The following is a 23719-nucleotide window of genomic DNA, read 5'->3' on the forward strand; positions in this document are numbered from 1 at the left end:
GGGCAAAGCTTTCGTGAGCTTTCGCCATGTGTGGCTATGGGGGCTGCAGGGCCGCTACTGCCCTCGAGCTCAACTTGCATAGTGCTTCGGCATCCGCACGATTTTGTGCATCGGCGTTGTGGCTCCGCTCCACGCACATGATGCAAGAAGACCCTACCCTCGTGCACAACAACTCCAGCGTGGTCCAGGGGAGAAGGCACGTGTCATTGTTGTCTCATCCATGCGTGTGACGTACCAACTCACCATTGCCGACTTGCCACTTCAGGAAGTGCACACATTGAGGCATTTCATTGCCACGTGTTAACACCTCAGCAAATACTATAGGCACCTGAGCAGTGTGCATGGCAGCCACATCAGCACATAGTAAATATTATAACTGAGGCATTGTTGAAGAGGTTCAATCTTGGAGACTTCAAACTTGTTGCTACACCTATGGAACCTACTTTGCGACTCAGTTTTGAAGAAGCAAGTGACCCTTTTGATGCTGGCTTGTATCAAGAAGCTGTTGGATTCCTTATCTTCATATGTAACACCAAGCTTGACATTCAGTGTGGGGTCTCAGTATTGAGAAGATTTATTCATAGCCTAGGCATAAAGCATTGGCAATGTATCAAACGGGTGTTCCATTACCTAAAAGGCACCAAGTACTTTGGGTTATTTTATCCCAAGGGGGGTAAATCGCAGTTGCATGCATTTACAACAGCTGGATTTTTAGACACACGAATGTCTATGAGTGGTTTTTGCTTCCCATTGCTGGTCAGTTCTAGATGTGAAGATGAGTGCAAAGTTTACAGCTACAGTTGAGTGTGTTTGGCTCAAACACCTTATTGACAAGTTCTTAGCCACTACCATCCTTAGTGACAATCAGAGCCCTATGGAAGCTACAAGGAATTCAGTCTTTCATGCTCGCACAAAGCCATTGAGGTGCATTATCATTATGTTAGGGAGAGATGATCTGTAGGGAAATCAACTTAGCTTATGTGCCAACATAGGACAACATGGTAGATTTATTCACGAAGGCTCTCTCACGAGAGAAGTTTGAAGCTTTTTGCAAAGCTTTGAACCTACTTCCCTTTGGGGATTAGTTTGGGCTCCCTCTCATAGTCCAAAGTGCCTGGCACTTCTTTGTACTTTTAGTGCCAACTCACCCCTTGTTCACATCAAAGGAGCACTCTCAACCTTTTTTGGACTAGCAACAACATAAAGGATGCATCAATAATGAGCTACCAAGAGGAGCAATCCAATAGGAGTCTGAAAACCTAGGGGATGAAAGATTGAGTTGATATGACTCATGCCAATGATTTTACACCAGTTGTGTGGGCATGGTTTTCTAGCTTAATTAGATCAATAGCCAAGCTAAATCTAGATGAGATAAACACTAATGCACTCAATTGAAACACAACTTCATGGAGTGCAAGTGCTAATGTTACATACAAACATGGCTACCCAAGACAAATTCCTATATCTTACCAGATACTTGAGATTCTATTTCACCTAATTATAGTTCCAACCATGATTGGGGACCAGAAGATCCATTAACCATGTGCTCAAGTAGGATCCAATGCATAGCCGCAATCAAGAAGAGACATGGGAAAAGAAACTTCCAGCTAGAAGGCCTATTCCTAAGCCTATTATAGTACAATCAAAAGGTTTGATATTATTAACCCCATTATATAGGTTAATTGGGTGCTCTCCATCACATATGTTATGTAATGGCACTCTAAAATTTGTAATCTTTATGAGGAATATGCCCATTATATAGGTTAACCGGGTGGTCTCCCTCACATATATTATGTAATGGCACTCTAAAAATTGTAATCTTATGAGAAATCAAGCCATGTCCAACCTCCATTATTAAGTTTTGAGTTTTGGGTGCCCAAGTATGAATAAAGGACAGTTATATATAGCACAGTTTCTTATAAGAAAAAGACATAACAATCCAACTTTATGCTTCTCTTGTATTTTGTGCAATCACCAGCTTATGCAAAGAGCTATGAAGGCCATGATCAAATCTCAAAAAGTCCAACAAAATAGGGGAATAAATAAATCATGTGGGAGGATACATCGTCCACAAATATGTAAATAGAAATCAAGGCCATTTCACCTTTCAACATCATATCACCAAAGTGCATTTTTTTGCAAGATTTTGACTTCCAAAGTAAGTGGGGATGAAAGATTCTAACTTCCAAAGTAAGTGGGGATGAAAGATTAAGCTAAGGTAATGCCATGCTCTATGAATACTAAGTTATGTGGAAACTTCCTCACATATGATATATAAAGTCCTTAAGGCTTCCTTAAGTTTCAGTATAGCCTTTCTATGCAAAGTCTACTTGTGATAGTCTTCTTGCGATGCATCTTTAAGCTCCTTTTTTTAAAACTCTTTTTTAAATTTATTTCCCTTTTCGTAGTTTCATTGGAAATCTTATATTATTTTTCTTTATGGCTTCCTTAAGTCTCAGTATAGCATTTCTATGTAAAGTCTCGACTTGAAATCTATGAGGTGTCATTAAGATATTGCAGTCATCCACCAATTTCTCATGAAGCCTATGTAACTAGTATTCTTGAAAGTATCCAAGGATCCGACAATGCTCAATACATTTCTATTAAGGCACCTTCATCAGTTTTTCTACTAGCACCTTGTTGACTTAATATAGGAGTAGGTGTTGTAGTCTCATAAACTTTTATATTTCATCTCAAGTTTTTTTTTGTCTTTTGATTACCTCTTCTATGTTTTGAATTCATATCATTCTTTCTTAATGTACTTATAGCTACATGAGAGCTACATATAATATTATTGCAATGCTTACTTATTAATTGTTGGATTTCATGGAAGAGTTGCATGCACCCTGGCATTCTCATAAAATGGGTATATTGGCCATTACCATAAGTGTTTCCAAAGAAGGTTCAACAACATTACTATCTTTGTGACTACACCATAGAAATATTAGTTCTTATATGATACAATAGTATACAAAGTCAACAAATAATAGATGTATGTTATTCTAGTGCTACTGGAGGGTGTATGTGAATATACCTAGTGTTATTGGAGGGTGTGTGGGAATATAGCTAGTGTTACTAGAGTGTGTGTGGGAATATGGCTAGTGTTACTTGAGGGTGTGTGGGAATATAGCTAGTTGCATGCTCCACATTATGGCTCACCTCCTTTAAGTTAGTTGCATGCACCACGTCATGTCACCTCGTTTTTTGTTTTTTCCTTGCTTGCATCTTCATGTCCTTCATCCTTTTATGTATCCATAGTAAGAGTCAACAAAGCCTCTATTTGTGACCACAAGGATCGGCATAGGAATTGTCATAGCATTAATGTGCTTAATGCAAGATTCATCAATTGTAGGCATTTTCATAGCATTACTATGCTCAATGCTAGATTCATTAATTGTAGGCATACCTTGTGTGCTTGTAGTTAATGATATATTGGCAACACAATGTGATCATAGCACACATCTTTGGGCACTAGTTATGTCATTGGAACCTCATGATAGGGGTAACACTTCATGGTAGGTAAACACATCTAATCCTATTGAACTCGCATACAATGAGATTTGTATATTAACCCCTAGCACAGGTTTATCTCTTCGAAGCAAGGAAGGTGGCATATCAACGTGGAGTTCTTCCTCTTCATGGCATATTATTGTGGACTTCTTCTAGGCATATTGTCCTAGACTTCTTCTTCTTACTCTTCATGTTGTGGCTAGAGGTGGCTAGGGATTGTGGCCAGGGTTTGACTATTTTCTTGCTTGTCTTATTGTGTATTAGCTTTGTTCTTCTTTTTGTTAGAGTCTTTAGTATCCCTCCGAAGGTAGCCACTAGGATTTTGGTATCCCTCCCAAGGTAGCCACTACTGTTTTGGTATCCCTCCCAAGGTAGCCACTAGGATTTTGGTATTTTTCTAATCAAAGCTTGAGCCTATGCTTTTGTCACCTTGATATCTCTTTTTCAATCAACTTTGGAGACACTCTATGACCTCTTCTCCACATCTTATAGTAATGGAACACCACCTACATGGATAATAACCTTTCACTAGATAAGGGTTACAAATCTTACATCCATGTGCTTTGAGGTAGTTTGTCATTTCCTTGTGGATGTGATAAGCCTAGTCTCACTAGTCTCGCCTACATGAAGTCTATGCAATTTGGGGAGATCCACTTTATTATACTTGTCCCACCACCATCTTAGCTTATATCAACAGGTGGTCATAGCTCTCCCTAACTTTTGATTGCTTTTTAATGGATCAAATCCTTGAAACTAGAGTATTCAATCCTATTTTTGTTGAAGGACTTGATGATGGTCCAACAATGGTAGTTCTTGTTTCTTTGTCACCTTGTGGGTCCTAGTTGCCACTAAGGCAATGGCATTCTCCGTGATCCTAAATTACACCTTTGTTTTGTTTGGTCTTGTGACCTTACTAAGTTACTAGACTCTCTCTATGTGTGTGTGTGACTTCAGCTTCTTTTTGACTTGGGCATTTCCTGAGTGCCAGATGGAACAGAAGTTCTCTTTGGGACAAGAGAAGGTAAATTCTTTGGCTGAGAGGTTTCTTTAGGAAAGGCTTGCATGCACATGTGCACATAGGCCCTCAAGGCTTTATCTAAAATTTTCGGGCTTAAAAATCTTGGAGCACCTAGTTTTTTCGGGCGTAAAAATCTTGGTGCACCTACTTACAATTAATTTCATATGCTAAATAACTTACTTGTAAATCTTGGAGAAGTATTTACATCTCTATTATCACATTATTTGTCTGCAACAACACATAGTTTAATGATTTTTTGCATTAAGAGAGTACAAGGTAAAAGAGGGATCTTACATTAAAGAAACAACCCTCTTTAAGACCATTTACACTCTTAAAAACCCTCTTTTACCTTGTATAATGAATCCCTTGAACCCTTGGTACATGCACTTTTCTACACTCAATATTATTTGTAAAAAGGTGCTTTAACCATTCAAAAGAATTGCATGACATCATGCAGTCAAAACAGCTAACCAAAAGCCCTTAATCACTATTATAGAGCCCCTTAAAGCAAGCTTGAATTGGAGTTCTTATGTGAAATATTATTAAGGCCCTTTACATTTATCTATAATCACACTTCAAACTACTTATGCTTATGTTTATGCCTTTCAAGCAAGCCCTTCTTATGCACAAGATCCATGCTACCCTAATGATGAGGGAAGACATGAGGTAAAACCTTTTGTGTTTACAACCTTGGTCTCACATATGCCCTATTGAGAACCCTTTAGAGAGGTAGCCCTGCTATTGTTGTTGGAATTAGGGTTGCAGGAATGCACACACAACTTCAAGAAGATGAGGAAGCTTGAGCACAACACAGTAGTGTATTATGAGTGCCAAAAATGAAAGATAACAAGCCCTAGAAGATAATGGGCGTATATACAATGCACGGGGGAAAAAACCTCCTAGTGAGGGAAAAAGTGCCCCGGCGGTCCTAAGTGTGTTCACACACATCACTACTATAATATGGTAACAAATCCCCCCTGGAGTGATGCGGTGAACAAGAGCTAGCACTCATGTATAGGGAAGTGTCTAGCTATGTGGACGAATCCACAAAAGGGAGTAAGCCCAAAGCTTTGCGAAAAGCTTCGAACTTCTCACGAGGCAGAGCCTTTGTGAAAAGGTCTGCAAGGTTATCCTGTGTTGGCACATAAGCCAAACTGATCTCTCCTGCAGAGAGTCTCTCCCTGACATAATGGTAGTGCACCTCAATGTGCTTCGTACGAGCATGGAACACTGGGTTCCGCGCAACTGCCAATGCGCTCTGACTGTCAGTGAAGATGGTGGTGGCAGATGGCTGCCCAACACCCAAATCAGCCATAAGGCGTCTGAGCCACACACACTCAACCGTAGCTGTGAAAGCTGCCCTGTACTTAGCTTCATAACTAGAAGTGGCCACAGTAGGCTGCTTCTTGCTCAACCATGATATGCATGAGCTTCCAAGCATGAAGCAAAAACCACTCGTGGACACGCGTGTGTCATAACAACCAGCCCAGTCAGAATCTGAAAAAACATGTAAATCTGGCGGCAATGATCCCCCCTTGGGATAAAACAACCCAAGATGCCGAGTACCACTCAAATAGCGAAAGATACGCTTCACTGCCTGCCAATGCTTAATGCCTGGGCTATGCATAAATCTGCTCACCTGTGAGACTGCAAACTGAATGTCTGGCCTCGTAATGCATACATAAATGAGGCAACCAACAGCTGTCTGATAGAGTGTGACATCAAAGTGATCTCCAGCATCATGAAGACTCAACTTCAAACCTGTCTCCATTGGAGTAGCAATAGGCTTGCAGTCTTCAAGGCCAAATCTCCGCAACAATGTTTCAATATACTTTGTCTGACACAAAGCAATACCTCCATCACACTGCTTAAATTGTATCCCCAAATAATGATGCAAATGCCCCAAATCTGACATCTCAAAAGAGGCATTCAAATCAGCCTTAAAATCAGCAATATGACTCTCATTTGGTCCTGTGAGCAGCATGTCATCGACATAGAGAGCAATGATTAGATGTACACCATCCACACGTTTAACATACAAAGTGCTTTCTGTTGGACTATTCTGAAACCCATGTGCAGTCAAATATGCATGTATTTTTTCATACCAAGCTCGTGGAGCTTGCTTTAAACCATATAAAGCCTTTTTTAACCTGCACACTTTGTTTTCCTGCCCTCTTTGAACAAAACCACGAGGCTGCGATACATACACCTCCTCATGCAAATCTCCATTTAAGAACGCAGTCTTTATGTCCAGCTGATGTACATTCCAACCATTATGAGCTGCTAATGCACAGATGCTACGAACAGTGGTGATACGACATGTGGGAGCAAAAGTCTCATCAAAATCAATGCCCTTCTCTTGAGCATAACCTTTTGCAACAAGCCTAGCCTTATGGCGATCCACTGTGCCATCAGGCTTACGCTTCAATTTGTATACCCACTTAGTGCCAATGGCCTTCTTGCCAGGGGGCAAGTCACATAAAGACCATGTACTATTCTTCATAATAGCATCGTATTCTGCTTGCATAGCAGCCATCCAATTTTCTGAACTTTGTGCCTCATCAAATGAAACAGGCTCACTTTCATCGCACATACTAGAAACAGCCAATGCATAACAATCTGACGCATAAGAGGCACCATGAGAGCCAAAACGAGTGCGACTAGACAAAGGGGCATCCAACTTGCTGTCACGCAAAGTCTGCACCAGCCATCTAGGCATGTTCCTAGAGCCCTCAATCTCTTGTCTCTCATCCTCAAGTGCATCATGCACATCTGCATCAGATATAGGCTGATCTGTGCCATCATTTAAAACCTGCATAGGCTGAAAAACTGCCTCATGAGGTATTGCACTTGACTGTGCACCACTGAAAAGAGGCAACAATGTATCATAGACATCACGTGAGCTGATATCTGTCTCCTTAGTACATGAAACCAAGGGCTGAACTGCATCTTCCACAAATACAACATCACGGCTAACCAAAATGCGCTTTGTCTGTGGATGATACAAACGATAGCCTTTGCTCTCAGCACTATATCCAACAAAAATACATTTGACAGCTTTGTCATCCAATTTTCTGCGATGTTGCACAGGCACTAATGCATATGCCAGGCAACCAAAAACACGTAAATGGCCAACAGATGGCTTGCGGCTATGCCAAGCCTCATATGGAGTGACAACCTGTAATGCTTTGGTGCGACACCTGTTTAGTACATAAGTGGCACACATGACAGCCTCAAGCCAAAAACTATGTGGTAGACTTTGACTCTTAACCATACATCTTGCCATTTCCATGAGAGACCTGTTTTTTCTCTCAGCCACACCATTTTGCTGTGGTGTATACGGCACTGTACATTGGTGTTTTATCCCACGCTCAGCCAGAAATGCATTAAATTCTGAAGACATATACTCCCCCCCTCGATCTGAACGGAGGGTGCCCATCTTACTTTCTGACACATTTTCAGCCATAACCAAAAACTGTTTGAAGCACAAAAACACTTCGGACTTTGCCTTCAAAGGATATACCCATGCATGCCTGGTAAAATCATCAATGAAAGTCACGAAGTAAAGGTAGTTTCCAAATGATGGAGTTTGCATGGGACCACAAACATCACTGTGAACAAGCTGCAATCTGCGTTTAGCTCTCACTGATCCATCTTTGGGAAAGGAAGCACGCTGCATTTTACCCAATATGCAGCCCTCACAAACATGCTTGACAGGTGCCTCAAGCTTAGGCAAAGAAGACACCATTTCAGATTTCTGCAGGCGCAGCAAACTTGCAAAATTCAGATGACCAAAACGTGCATGCCACAGTTTTGCATTTGAAATAGCCTGCGTATCCATAATAGCACATGCTGAATCCTCTACACATTTGCCATCCATATTGAGCTTATACAGCCCTCGACATAGTGAACCAGATGCTACAATGATGTCACCACAAGAGAGATCATGAACAGTACATCTGTCATCCACAAATTTTACAACCAAACCTGTTTTGGCAAATGCGGAGACTGACAGCAGATTCTTTTTGATCCCTGGCACATACAATGCATCAAAAAGTGTAAAGGTGTTGCCATTTGCAACATTCAGCACAATCTGTCCAACTCCTTCAATGGGATAAGAGGAGTTATTGGCACAAGTGACAGTATTCCCTGTGGGAGCAGACTCAAGGAAAGTGAATAAACTGCGCTGCGAGGTGATATGCTTAGTGGCACCACTGTCAAAGTACCATACATCTGAATCTACTGCAGACATACATGTGTCATGCAAAGATGGGTCATAACTGCACTGCGCATTGAATGCCCATTCTGTATCTAGCACAACATTAGCAGATTCATTGTTAGAAGGAGAGGCATCTGCAACAGCCATACCAGTCTCTTTCTTCTTAGCCTCTTTCGCAGCCAGCTTAGGACACGCTTTGATGACATGATCATTTCCCTTACAGTACTTGCAAAATGTCTTCTGTTTGTCACCCTTCTTCTCATCTTTGTCTTCCTTCTTTGGTTGCGCAGCATTTGCAGATTTCTGCTTACTAGAAGAAAAGCCAGCTTTACCTTTCCCGCTTCTCTGACTAGCAACGAAAGCTTGATCTGCGACACGCATAATATTCCTGTTTTGCCTTGACTGGTCTTCTTGCAGCAAAACAGAAACTAACTCCTCAAATGATAAGGCATTGGGATTGCCTTTCATCATCAAGCGAAGAGTGGAAGCAAAACCCTGATAAGAATCTGGTAGACCATTCAAAACAGTCTGCACAAGTGAACTGTCTGACAGGATTTCATCTGCAGAAATGAGCTGCTCTTTGAAATCCTTGATCTTTGTCAAAAAGCTATCCATAGAATCACCTTCGTTCATATGCTCACTCTCCAACTGTTTTCGGAGGTAAGCAACACGAGCCTCATTTCTTGCCTGATACAATGTGGCAAGTACATCCCAAGCATCCTTAGAAGTCCTGCAGGAGCGAATATGTGGGATAATGGTACGTTTGACGGACAGCGCAATCAAGGCATGAGCCTGCGCATCTCTACCATCCCAACGAATCTGCTCTGCTGAAAGTGGTGGTTCTCGAACAGCTGCTACAGCACTTGTGCCTGCACCATCATCAACAGTACCTGTTTCTGATGTGTTTGCAGCATTCCCAGCCACAATAGGACGTGCATCAATACCCTGCACAATGTTCCATAACCCCTTTGCTACCAATACATGTCGCATCATATATGCCCACAATGGATAGTTGGTGCCATCCAACTTATCCTCAGCAGCCAACATGCGGAATACATCATTGTTTATAGCCATGGCCAATGACTGTACTACTAGATGTAAATGCTGTCTGTAAGAGGTAAACCTGTATAAAATCGACCTGTGCTATGTAGCACAGCCCAAAACAGACGAATGGGAACCTGTCCTGCAGATTTCAATCTTGACAGAAAATCTGCACAGTAGGACGATTTTGCCTGCGCAGTACTTGGAATGCAAAAACGGAGGGCGAAATGACCTCAGATCAAAATTCTGAAACGGCCAAGCCCTATGGGCTCTCCCACGGCATATACTAACCTGCAGACGCTCGTGAAACCTCGTCGCAATCGGAGGAGATGAAGCGGCAGGTGCCGGTGATGCTGCCCGGGAGGAGGAAGCCTGCTCTGATACCAATTGTTGGAATTAGGGTTGCAGGAATGCACACACAACTTCAAGAAGATGAGGAAGCTTGAGCACAACACAGTAGTGTATTATGAGTGCCAAAAATGAAAGATAACAAGCCCTAGAAAATAATGGGCGTATATACAATGCACGGGGGAAAAAACCTCCTAGTGAGGGAAAAAGTGCCCCGGCGGTCCTAAGTGTGTTCACACACATCACTACTATAATATGGTAACAATTGTGTATTTGAAGAGCATAGCCCTTGCATTGTGTGCGCTTTTGTCGCACAGGTCGTAGCTGGGGACTTGCCGAACACCGTATGCGAGCCACGAATGGCTGCAAGCATACAACTAGGAAAGCAAACTCAAACAGAATGCAAAGGGTGTGTCACTCACCGCTCAACCGCCGCCTTGAAGGATTCCCACGTCGTAGTGAAGAAGGAGCCGCCGTCGCCACTCTACCGCCTCTCTGCCGCCGTGCCGCTACACAGTGCTCGATCGCTCTCTCACTCTCTCTCTCTCTCGCTCTCACACGCAGGAGAAGGAAACCAAGGAGATAAGGCAAGAGCACTCTTGTATTCACAACACATGAGAATGGGGGTTTTAGGGTTACATTTGACTCTTATAGGTGACTTGGCCGTTCACACATGGGCGCCCATACATGGCCGGCCGATCCTAACCCTTACCTTGCTGATATTCAAGGTGCGCCTCTCATCGGCGATCACCCAATCCCTTTATCCTTAACATATGGTGCCGACAAGCCCGGCCCATGACTCAGAATATTTAAATTAATGACGTAAAACATAGTACATCTCAATGTCCGTCATAGGTTAACATGCCCCCCTTCCTGATGTAGATTCCGTCCTTGGAAGCTATGGTATGGTAAGCTCGATAGGGTTGTTGTGGTGGACCGTATGCAAAACAGGGAAGTAGAGTGAAAGTATGCTGGAATTCAAAAGATATAAAGTGTATAAATTCAAGCATGTTAGACCACAATGGATGTTGCTATGAGAACTTAGTTTAAGGGTCACATGAATGAGCTAGTGTAGCAAATTAACAGGAGTTTAAAATTATTGAGAGTAAATCAAGAGTTAGCAAGGTGTCAAAGGTTAATCAAGGTTTATAACTGGCTTAAGTCAAGGAAAATAACCAAGCTTAATAAATAAACAGATGACCACACTGTGTCTACTCTAAGAACAAGTTAATACCACGAGCTTAGGGACACAAGAAACATCAGAGTTACAGGAGCCTTTTGCCTTTATTTCTTTATGCACGTGAAAATTTTTATACACAATGGCGACCTTCCTAAGGCAAAACTAACATCGATCCTGGTACCATGTTTAACACAAGGCATTATCCAGGAATCTATTAGCTCACTTTAGGCAAGGCTACCCCCTACCAACCAAGGCATCGGTGTGGAGTAGAATACTCCTCGCGCCTACCAAGTATCAATAAGGCGATAGGCCAACATTAAAGCACATCATAGACTTGTATTGCCATTTATTGTAGGCTCTTTTAAAAAAAAAAATTCTTTTGATCTTCGCTCCTGAACTATAATTTGTCTTGCATCCTTTCAACAAAGGGGTAAAAGCTATGTCCTAGAGGTCAACACACACATGGCCAGGTGTCAAACATTAAGATGGTTTGACCCTAGACCTAAGACAATTGTATTCCAAGGTTAACTAAAGACGTCATGCATTCTCAGGAATATATCCAATAAGGTTAAGCTCATTAATGATTTACACTAGCACGTCAAGCAACTTCAAAAACTAAGTATTACATTGACAATTTCCATGTGGTCGTGCATTATAGTTCATGCAATTAATTGAACAGAAAAAACGAAAGAGAGTGGGTATGGAAGAATTACACCTGTATTTTGGAGATCTCCTTGATTCGATGAGAGAAATGCCCGCAATTTGATGAGATATTTATGTATGAGCGTTGCGGCTATCTCAGGACTTGAAAGCGAACCCACCTCAAACTTTTCAACCTGTACAATCAACTAACAAGCACTATACCTCGAGAGGCACATCAGTGTGAAAAATTAAAGACTCGTTTAAGGAATCCAAACTAGAAAAAACTTGAAAACACTAACCTACCTACCAGTCACCACACTACTACTGTGAGGATATGGTAAGAGGATGTTATAGAGTCCTGGCTCTAGCCCTAAGGCTAAGCCTCTATCCGCATCATCCAAATAAATAAAGTCAACCTCAATAGTGCCATGAGTTTCATCCGTCCATTCATCATTGTCAGATATTTCCTTTTCATTTTCCCATCCGCATAAATTCATCAAGAATGTAACCATGCGAGGATAGTCATCTTGTGGAAAAGGAAAGCATTGGGCTATCGGGGATATTTCCTCTACGGAGTAGGGGTCAGTCATGGTCAATAGGCGAATTAGCCATTCTAATTCCTCAACATTTTCCTGTCTGGCTAGTACATCTATATGATCCCATTCAGTTTCAATTATAGGATAGCACGTGAAATATCTGAGAAAGGTACAGATGATACCTCTCACCAAAGGTGGGAGTGGATGAAGTGTATGATGATCGTGCATCTGCCATATCTGCAAACACAGATATAGCATCAGTAGGTTTATGTGACAGGTCAATCTAGTTCTTGATTGTATACGGATATTTATCCTCTTTTTGTGCTCTTGCTCTTTTTACTATTTTTTGTTTTTCTTTTCTTTGTTTTTTTTAAATGTATGAAGCTATATATATACATCCCCTTGAATTTGGCAATTACATGGTCAGGGGAGAAGGTTAAGGAGGAAGCATTAGAATGTCGAGCGTGAGTACATGCTCCCCCTTTCCTTGGGTAGATCATATTATTTGCAATGATGTTGGAGCCTCTTGGAACCAATTTGTCTAGCGGGTCATAGGTTGTGATGTGGGCAGATAGCTTTTTATGACCCTTGTGGCCACATCCAATTGCAGAGATGGTAGTGTACGCTCCCATTGATGAATGGAGGAAATGGTTTCCGACGATACTATTACAAGGGGAGACGTAGACTCATCGATTTTTTGTTGGGTGTTGACAAGAGTAGGTGTAGAGCATGTAGAAACTTCTATATGAGTGTGTGCCTGGCATGAGGAGCTAGAAGCTTCATGTGGCTCCCCCCTTCCTGAGCTAGGTGGTAATGATCGATATCGTTTGGGAATCCAAACTAACTCTGGAAGAAGTGGTGCGGAGCACTCTGTTACCTTTCCCTTACCACGGTCTTGAATTGTCATTGGGTGTGGCAACAATTGGTTTGTAAGGTTTTACAGGTGATGTAGAGGGATTCAGCTTATGTTTAGGGACCCAAATCTGGTCATTCCCCTCATAGTACCCTTGGGCTACTAATAATTTTTTAGGGATCCATCGCGATGTTACATTGCCCTTTCTCGGGTGGGTAGCTGCTTTCCTCCTACGAGGCTTCTTGTCTGAACGAGATTGAGCAGGGGAAGTAGCTATTAACGAAGCTTTTGGGACCCATTTGTATATACTCTTTGGCATAGTAAGCGGAATCTTAGAGACCACCTTGCCTGTTTCCACTCTTGGCGTTGAAGCGTTAGAGGGATGGCAAACAATCAAAGATGGTTTTGCCACTGGACTTTGTGATTTTTCATTATCTAATATTTGAGTGGATGACTTAGGTGCAGGATTTTGACCAGTCAGACCTAGTGCTGGTTCTTGCGTTGTGACTCGTCTGGTTGCCCAATCGATATTGCACTTGTTGGTGGCCATCATCCATTTGCACCCTAAGTTTACAGTCCCTTCCATGGTACCAGCAGGCATAACCAAAAAGCTTTGAATTATGGTCCCCTTGTCATAGGCCACCGGAGTGTGCAAAATTCCTGAGACAGGGGTTTTCTTCTTGTTGATACCTTTAATTTGGATAGCACTCTTGGATAAAGGTGGTTTTCCAAGTTGACACCACACGCCATATGATAGCAAATTGTGTTGAGCTCTTGTATCCAATAATGCATTATACAGCACCTCCCTGTAAGGACTCTGTAACTCAATTGGGTATCTTAGAGGTGGGTCAGATTCCAATGCATCCTCCTCTGCTTCCTCGAAAAATACTTGCGTAATTCCCAAGTTGGCTTCTTGTTGTCGCCTAGCACGCTGTTGACATTCTTTGGCTTCGACTCTCGCTTGTATCTTTTTAAGCTCAGCTTGTTCTTTAGCTGCCTTCTTTTGATGGATTGCATGTAACTCCTCTTGGCTCAGGGGGTCATAGTATCTTTTGAATTTACTCCCATTAAGGAATCCAATGGTTTCAACTCCGTCGAGAGTCTCCACTCTAATGGTACCTTGCGGGGTAATTTCACATACTCTATACGGTCCCTTACTAGCATATTTGAGCTTCTTCTTTTCGTTACGCACCCCATACATCAGGACTTTATCCCCAACCTTGATGTCCTTGTCCTTCAGGTGGCGATCAAACCATTTTTTCCTTCTATCCTTCTCCACAAGGGCATTGTATACAGCCAATTGTCTTTCTTCGTTTAGCCGCTCAAGGATATATAGACGCTCTACTAAGGGATTACCATCCCAACCCTCTTGAGTAGCAACACGAAGACTAGGAATGACAAATTCCCACGGGCATGACTGCTTCTTGGCCATATACCATTTTGAATGGTGTGCAATTAATAGCCACTTTGTATGCAGTACGATAGGCCCATAAAGCTGTCATAAGCTTTAGATCCCAATCCGTGCGATGAGCTTCAACTGTCTTTGTCAAAACAGAGATTAATGTCTTGTTTGTACTCTCGGCTTGGCCATTCGCTTGTGGATAATAAGGAGTAGATTTATGATGGGATATCATGAAATTTGTTGTGAGCTCCTTAATCACGTCATTTATAAAATGCGTACCATTGTCGCTCACAAGTTCAAAAGGACAATCGAAGCGTGTGATTATATTTTCAAAGAAGAACTTGGCTGTTGTCCTCGCATCTGCCTTACGTGTCGCTTTCGCTAAAGCGCATTTGGTCATATAGTCAGTGGCCACAGTAATATAGCGAGATTGTGTGTTTCGGGCCGCTGGGCTAATCGGACCTACAAAGTCTAAACCCCACTTTTCAAATGGTTGGTTTACTTTGATTGGATGTAGGGGCATCTGATCTTTCCGTTGGGGTTTCTTGTATCGTTGGCATTCATCGCAACCCTTCACAAAGAGTGATGCATCTTGGAACATAGTGGGCCACCAATACCCTGATTATAAGATCTTTCGCACAGTTAAGTCTCCTGAGAAGTGACCACCAGCTACGCCCATATGTGCCTCTTGCAAAATGTATAGATACTCATCCTCTCGGGCACAACGCCTCCTCTTTTATAAAGAGTCCCTGCTATCAGGCAATAGGGTTCGCATTCTTTGATCAGATTTCGAGCTAGATCTTTACGAAGCTCCTTGGGTGGAAAGCCATTAACCAAAAAGTTAACAATCTTCTCACTCCATTCAGGCATTGTCTCCACCATGAACAGGGAAGTGTCAGGTAAGTCATCATCAACCCCCGTAGGAGCCTCACCATTAGGTATGCGAGACAAATGATCAGCCATAACATGTTTTTTGCCAGGTCTCACAACAACAGTGAAATCAAACTCAAGAAGAATCAATAGCCATCGTGTGATTCTTCCTGTGGAGCATGGTTTGTTTACCATATACAACAATGCTTGATGATCCACATAGAAAACAAACTTGGTGGGGCAAGGAGGTAATAACGAAATTTCCTTACTGCATATATCATTGCCAACCCTTCTTGCTTCGTAGTGGTGTAGTTCATCTCAGCATCGTTCAACTGGCAACTGGCAAAGCTAATGGGGTAGTCTAGCTTGTGTTCTCCAGGTTGAGTTAACACACACCCAATAGCAAAGTTTGATGCATCAATATGCACATGGAAGAGTAAATCCCAGTTAGGCATTCTCAAGATTGGAGCACTCGCCAAGGCCTTCTTTAATAGCTCATAGGCACGGTCACATTCTTCGGTCCAAATAAACTCGATGAGAAGCTTATACAATGGTCGAGCTATCTCGGCGAAGAATAGAATAAATCTTCGATAATAACCAACGTGGCCCATAAAGCGTTGGACTCCCTTATAGTTGGTGGGTGGGGGTAATTCTAGAATGACCTTGATTTTACTCTCGTCAGTGGAAATCCCATTTTTGGACACTATACGCCCTAAGATAACTCCGTGTTTAACCCAGAATTGGCATTTGAAAGGATTCAATGAGATGCGATATAATCTACACCTTTCAAATATTTTTTGTAAACACATCAAGTGCTCGTCCCAAGAGGAATGAACACAAAGATCATCTAAGAAAGCTTCACAGAAGTCCCTTAGATATTCCTTAAAGACCGTGTTTATCAATCGTTGGAATGTTGCAGGTGCATTGGTCAAGCCAAAAGCCAAAAGCCAAAAGCCAAAAGCCAAATATTTTTCGTAAACACATCAAGTGCTCGTCCCAAGAGGAATGAACACAAAGATCATGTAAGAAAGCTTCACAGAAGTCCCTTAGATATTTCTTAAAGGTCGTGTTTGTCAATCGTTGGAATGTTGCAGGTGCATTGGTCAAGCCAAAAGCCATGACGCGAAAGGCAAACACTCCAAACTCCGTGATAAATGCTGTTTTAGCTTGGTCCTCGACTGCAATTGTGATTTGATTGTAACCCGAGTACCCATCTAAAAAGCTATATGCCTCCTTGCCTGCCACTCTTTCAAGCACATGTTCAAAATATGGCAAGGGGTAATGATCCCTTCTGGTGGCTACATTAACCTTTTTGAGATCAACGCACACTCTGAGTTTCCCATTCTTCTTTGGTACGATGACTATCGGAGAAACCCATTCTGAGTGCTCAATAGGGTATATGAATCCATATTTTACAAGCTTTTCAATTTCCTCTTGTGCAATCTTTGCGTACTTAGAATTCATTGGGTAGGGACGTTGCTGGACTGGTTTAGCAGTGCTAATCATTGGAATCGTGTGTTGCACCACCGAGGGTGGAACACCCTTCATATCATGATACGTAAGTGCAGCTTCTTCCGCCTTGGTGAGGTCTTGAGCAATAAAAACTGGTTTAGACTCCTCACCCGGATCTGCTAAGTCTATCTCCTTAACTACTGCAGGGCCATCGTAGACACCGCTACTCCCATTGGTAGGCATTTGTTGGGCTTTTGTGTAGACCACTTTATGTTCCCCTGTGGTAAATGATTTGAAATGCTCAGGTGCGGGGTGTAAGTCTACTGGTTCTTGTTGTGCCAGGCTTTTTTCTTTCAATTCCGCTTCCTTTTGTTGCTGAGCCAACCAACTCTTGGTTTTGCCGCCTTCTTGTAGTACGACTTAGTTTCGGCTTCTCTTCAATTTCTAATTGGGCGACGTCATGAGGTTGCGGAATACACCACATGACACTTTGGAGGTATTGTCCCCAATTATCTGCTAACTTCCGTCGATGAGCATCAATGGCTCCTACATAACTAAGCCATTCTGCAGTAGTGGATCTTTCCTTGTTTATTGCAGTGCGTACATTAGCTCGATAGCGTTGGCGCTTATGTCTCGTTTTCTTCTTACCAAGTTTTTGATTTTTGTTTCTATCAGATTCGGACTCACTTGGTCGATCTTCACTTTCGGATGAACTGGGAATATTTGATTCATCCCCCCCATCAGGCTCATAGTTAGTTTCTTCTTGAGATTCATACTCAGAGTTGCATTGGTCAGAGTCTTTGCTACTTTCAGTGTCAGTGGAGTTTGCCACTTTCTCGCCAACATCAGGAGTCAAGTGCATAACACCTATCATGTTTATTGGCACTAATGGTGGCATATCTTGCCCCTCAGGTGTTACCCAACTTGTGCCTCTATTTCCCCATGTGTCTATGGTTGCCGCTAGGTGTACCCAATCCACGTTATCCGACTCAGTCATACCCGGTAGGACATCCATATAAGGAGAATCTTTTCCATCATCAGTCTCTTTTTTGCACGTATAGCAATACCTTAATGGGGCGGAGTGAACAGTGGTATCTGATCGATTATCGATGATAACCTTGCTTCCTAAAGGATGCGCACGACCATTCTCAAGATCAACTCGAATGACAGAGTCCTGGAATTGTAGGTAGACATGGTTTTTCGACCAATCATGCACCATTTGTGCTTCCCTCATGGTGAAAGGACGTCCTAAGATCATTTGATATGACATAGGATGCTTGGAGAAATCCATTACAATGAAGGTATGTCTTACCTTGTATCCCAGAACCTTGATCTTAATGTCCCTTAACATTCCAATAGGTTTAGCAATAGTTCCGTTTGCCATCTTAACCACTATGTTCGTGACTTCGAGGTGAGGTCTCCCCATAGATTCCCAACAGTTTTTAGTCACAATGCTCACTCCAGCACCACCATCAAGGATTCCCTTTAGAGTTAATCCCTTGGTAGTAATGGGGAGGGTTGCATTAGATTCGTCACCTTCAAAGTACTGTCCCAACTTGTTAACAGGTATTTCAACGACCGAATCTTCATCTAAGTTGGGTTGTAGATCCCAATGCTCCCCTTCATCTTGAAGCGTGTCGAGTCTATCCATATTTGCAAATTGTGGTAGCCCCGCCTTTAGTTCTCCATTGAGAAATGCCCGAAGAGCTAAGAATAGCTCAGGATCTCCGTATAATTTGGATATGATTGTGGTTCTGATTTCAGAGGACATGAAATCCATTAGCTTAGACACATTCAACGGTACTTTTCGAGACATCGCCCCTTGACTAGGGACTGGTGAAGATGGAATCACTTCCTCTTCGATGGGGTCAGGCATTCCCTCACTAAACATTCTTTCAAGCAAAAAGGGTGGTTGCCCACTTCCTGATGTCCTATCCTCACTTTCTTCCCGAATGATACTAGGTATAGCTAACAGTTTATGGTTCCTGTGAGGCTGAACTTGCGTAGGAAACACTGTGTCTGGAATTTTGATTTTTCTCGGGTTTGGCTCCAGTTCTCTTTGTGTTTCTTCCACCAAACCCCTTAAGTGTTGCACTTGTTCAATCTCCTCAACTGGGTTTGGGTAAGTTCCAATCTTTTTCTTGAGGGTTTTTGGCCCACGTGGCTTGTCTTGGGGAGTCTCAGTCAGTTTGGGTGGTCGAGAGAGCATTAACTGACTTGGTTGTGGGGCCGAGGAAGTTTCCTTTTGTTTCCTCTTATTTATGTACTCGCTTGATTCTCCTTCAGTGAGCTCCCGAGTGGGTTCCTCCCCTTAAGGTAGGGGCTTTGGTCCCCGTGGTTTCTATTGAATCAGAATCATCTTCAGGATCATTCATATACACGGGGTCGTCTCCTGTCCCTAAGTCTTTGAACAAGGCTTGGAGCTCGTGGCATTAAGCGATCTCTTCCGCCGTGTTTTCTTTTTCTTTGCCTGAGCGATTGATACAGTATCCCTCTCTTCAAGAATGTAGTTTTGATTTTGAAGCATTGACCGTGTAACTACATTCGCGGGTACAACGGGTGTAGTTCCTCGTGCTTGGTTGGTGACCTCAACCAAATTCAATGGCGTAATCTTGGGTACATTAGGATTATGTGGACATTGAGCAATCAAATGATCTATGCCACAACGATTACATGTAAGTACCGGTATTCCCGATGTGCTCCCTTGATTTGGTTGCATCTGAGTAGCGATCTTCTGTAGCCTATTAGGGCACTCCGCTACACGATGCGGTCCACCACACTCGTAGCATTGAAGAGGTAGTCTCCTCGCCAAGGTATTAAGGTTTTGTCCTCTTGTGGCAAGAGCAGCCGCTTGATATACAGGCTTGCCCGAAATGATCCTCCATGTAGTACTGGGGAATCATTTCAAACGTATCAATCCCATATGGAGCAGTGGGGTCTATCTCCTCTTCATAATCCCCACACGCACTATGTGACTCACAACCCATCTGGTTTATAAGGGTAATCCTTGGATGTGGAGGTTGTGGTCCTAGCACTGGCGGTGGTAACGACATAGACTGGACTACATTCGGGTACCTTGGAACTATGTGCTGTGACGGTTGCTCGACAGGTTGTGCAGGCATTAGCACGGGTACTTGAGGTTTGTTTGACCAGGCTAGTGGTGCCTGATTCACCAACATTCGCTTAAATACTAGGCAATCTTTAGATTGATGGCCATACTTACCACATGCATTGCAATTCCCATTGAATTTGACTCTCAATGTGGGACATTCACTCGTGCTATGTGGTCCTAAGCAAACTGAACACCATTGTTACTCTCTTCTTGGGTACATATGGTTATTTTAAGGAGCTCGATTACCCCTAAAGTATTCTTGGAGAGCCTTAGTAAGGTCGGTCATCACAGACATTTCGGATATCTTGGGCTCCTTGGCAGCAGCAATAGGTTTTACCGTCATTGGCTCATGCCCAGATACTTGCGAACTAACGGATTTTGTCTCCGAAGACACCTTTTTACCTACAATCATCAAGTTGTCTTCTAACTGGATTGCATTGGCAGAGTGACTGCTTCCCACGTTGTAAGACCTCTAATGACTAGGCCATTGTATATGCCCTCGTGGCGCAATCCTCGGATGAATCTATCAAGCAGTTGGTTATTATTGAAGCGCTCATCGGGAGTGCAACGAGTCTCTCACTGACTCCCCTTCCTCGCGCAGCTTTTTGGAGTTGAGATGCTACTCCCCAAAGCACACCCTCATGTATGTATTCTTTCAAGAACAATCTCTTGAGAGTGGGGTAGTGAGTGCACTCTTCAACCCTTAAGGTTCGATACCAATCTCCGGCCTTCCCACTCAAGGTTAAGCCTAAGGCTTTACACTTATGCAGCTCATTGTGCTCTTCCAAGGAATCACACACGTGTTCAAAGACTTCAATGTGCTTCCTAACATCCTCGTTACCACTGAAGTTTTGAGTGACCTTAGCCACTTGTACTGCCTTGCTTCTAGGTTCTCTCTCAGGCATACCCCACATATTTTCCGCAATAGATCGTCCGATCGTCTGAGCAAACGTTGCGAGATCACCTAGGTGAGCAGGCATAGCTGGTGGAGGCACTTCTGGGATAGCTTGGCTGATAGGAGTTGGCGTTGGTCTGGGTATGTTGGCAAATGACGTAGGATATGATATGTGGCTAGGCCTAGCTCCTCTTGGATAAGGGTTGTGATAAGGCGGTCGTGGAGCATACGCCATTGGCATACTAAGAGGCGTAGGAGCTACATGAGCATGAGTAGTGATAGGTACATAGGGTCGATAGGCACTGGCACGCACTGTTGTAGGTACTATTCCACTAGGTAGTGGTGTCATACTAACTACAGTGGTAACAGGTGCGCTTTCTGTCATGCTCATCATTGGGGTAGGCATTGTGGATTCCTTAATGGAAAGTTGAGCCAAGGTTGGAAAGCTAAAGTTACTGCTCGTGGGCTCAACCTGCATTGAGACTCCAGGCGAAACAACATACGAAGGGTCTATGGGCCTTGCCCGTATCCAAAAATCTCATAGGGCCAGTGGAAACTAAGTTCACTCCCCTATTTTGCCTCTCAATTTGGATAATTCTATGAATAACCTCACATATCATTTGTTGTTGCTCCTCTAGATTAGTGGCGCTAGATGTAGATCGTAGGACTTCTAACCAACCTACATGGTATGTGTAACCCGTGTATAGGTCAGTTAGAGTCTCTGTGTGTAGATCATATTCCCAATTTTCATTGAGAAATATCCCATCCAGACTTGGTGTGCCAAACAGTTCTCTTGAAGTGGACGCAATGTCACTTCTTATGGATTGGCTTCTAGGGACCTCTACTTTAGGAAGAGCATAGGAAGGTGGTAGCTTAGTAGGGCCCTCATTAAACAAAGTGGGTAGAATATCCACATGGACACTCTTTGGGAGGGTAGGGTCTACATAAGATGTGAATGGCGAATCTACTACCCCTCCTTCCTCATTTACTTCGCTTGTCGCATGTTCAGAGCGTGTAGCTCTACTAAAGGTCTCTATTAGACGACTAAACATGCTAGATCCGGGTTGTGGGGCCCAAACTGGCATTTTTTGGCTTGTCTCCTCAGGGTTCTTGGTAGGGTGCCCTTCCATGGCTTCTGAGTCAAAGGACAAGTCACTATCCACTATTCGTGGATCTTGGGTTGCACTCCCTTGGGTTCCAGCCGAAGGCCAAGATGCTAACGTGGAGGGGTGGTGTGAGCCTGCGTAAACTGAAACGCTTTCTAGTGACTCAGGCTCTAGCACCCGACCAGAACGTAGATGCATGTGACGTGGGTACCCTACGTGTGTTGGTAACTACCCTTAAAGCCCACACAAGTGGTTTCTTACGTGTGTTGGTAACTACCCTTAAAGCCCACACAAGTGGTTTCTTAGGTGTTTTGCGCCCCGTTTTTATTTGTTTTTATATTGTTTTTAACCCGTTTTTAATCCCCTTACTTATGGTCGAACCTGAACTAGGGCGTGTGATAGCTCAAAACGAGCGTATCGTTTAAAGGGTCCTAGCGTGCTTTACAGCACCATGTTCGCCTATCCAGAGCTCCTGTGGTCCTCAAAACAGTCTGTTTCCCTGTGGGGAAAAGGGTGAAGACCTATTTGCTTGTGGTGGTGGAGGAAAGGGCGAAGGCTTTATCCCACATGCGCACTTCACTCCTTGGGGAGTGGGCTACATATAGGGCACAACTTCCCATAAGCTCTCACTTGAAAGAAAGCTATGGAGGCTCACTCTCCTATATATATATATCAAAAGACCGAGACCGGGGTCGGGGTCGGGGTCAATTGGGGGTTTTTCTTTTCAAAATTTTTTTCTCCAAATCAAAAATCTTTCCTCTTCACATGCTTGGTTTTTTTCTTTTTAAAAAATTTATTTTTTTATTTTTTTAAAATTAATTTTTTTCTTTTTTTTTGGCTTGGGATAAGTTTTCTAGGGTTTCTTTCTAGGGTTCAGACTTTGCCGCGATGCACACAGCGCAGGCCTGGGGATTCAAAAATACCCCTCGCACGTAGAAAATCAGATAACAGAACGTGCCCATACGCGGAGCGGAAAAATAACAAAAGAAACAGAAATGTAGAAGACAAATTGCAGAAACAGATTGCAAAACACAGAAACACCTCAACAACAAACACACAGACGCCTTTCCTATAGTGTAAATTTCACTTCACGCAGCAGCCGGAGTTGCAAACTGGAGATTGGTGCAAGGAAACTCCCCGATAGCGGCGCAAAAAATGTGCGCTTTTGTCGCACAGGTCATAGCTGGGGACTTATGGAACACCGTATGCGAGCCACGAATGGCTGCAAGCATACAACCACGAAAGCAAACTTAAACAGAATGCAAAGGGTGTGTCACTCACCGCTCAACTGCCACCTTGAAGGATTCCCGCGTCGCAGTGAAGAAGGAGCCGTCGTCGTCGCTCTACCGCCTCTCCGCCGCTGTGCCGCTACACAGTGCTCTCACTCTCTCTCTCTCTCTCTCTCTCACACACACACAGGAGAAGGAAACCAAGGAGATAAGGCAAGAGCACTCTTGTATTCACAACACATGAGAATGGGGGTTTTAGGGTTACATTTGACTCTTATAGGTGACTTGGCCGTTCACACATGGGCG

The sequence above is a fragment of the Cibotium barometz genome, chromosome 38 (assembly GCF_041138505.1).
Source record: "Cibotium barometz isolate CiBa-2024 chromosome 38, ASM4113850v1, whole genome shotgun sequence".
Classification (NCBI taxonomy): domain Eukaryota; kingdom Viridiplantae; phylum Streptophyta; class Polypodiopsida; order Cyatheales; family Cibotiaceae; genus Cibotium; species Cibotium barometz.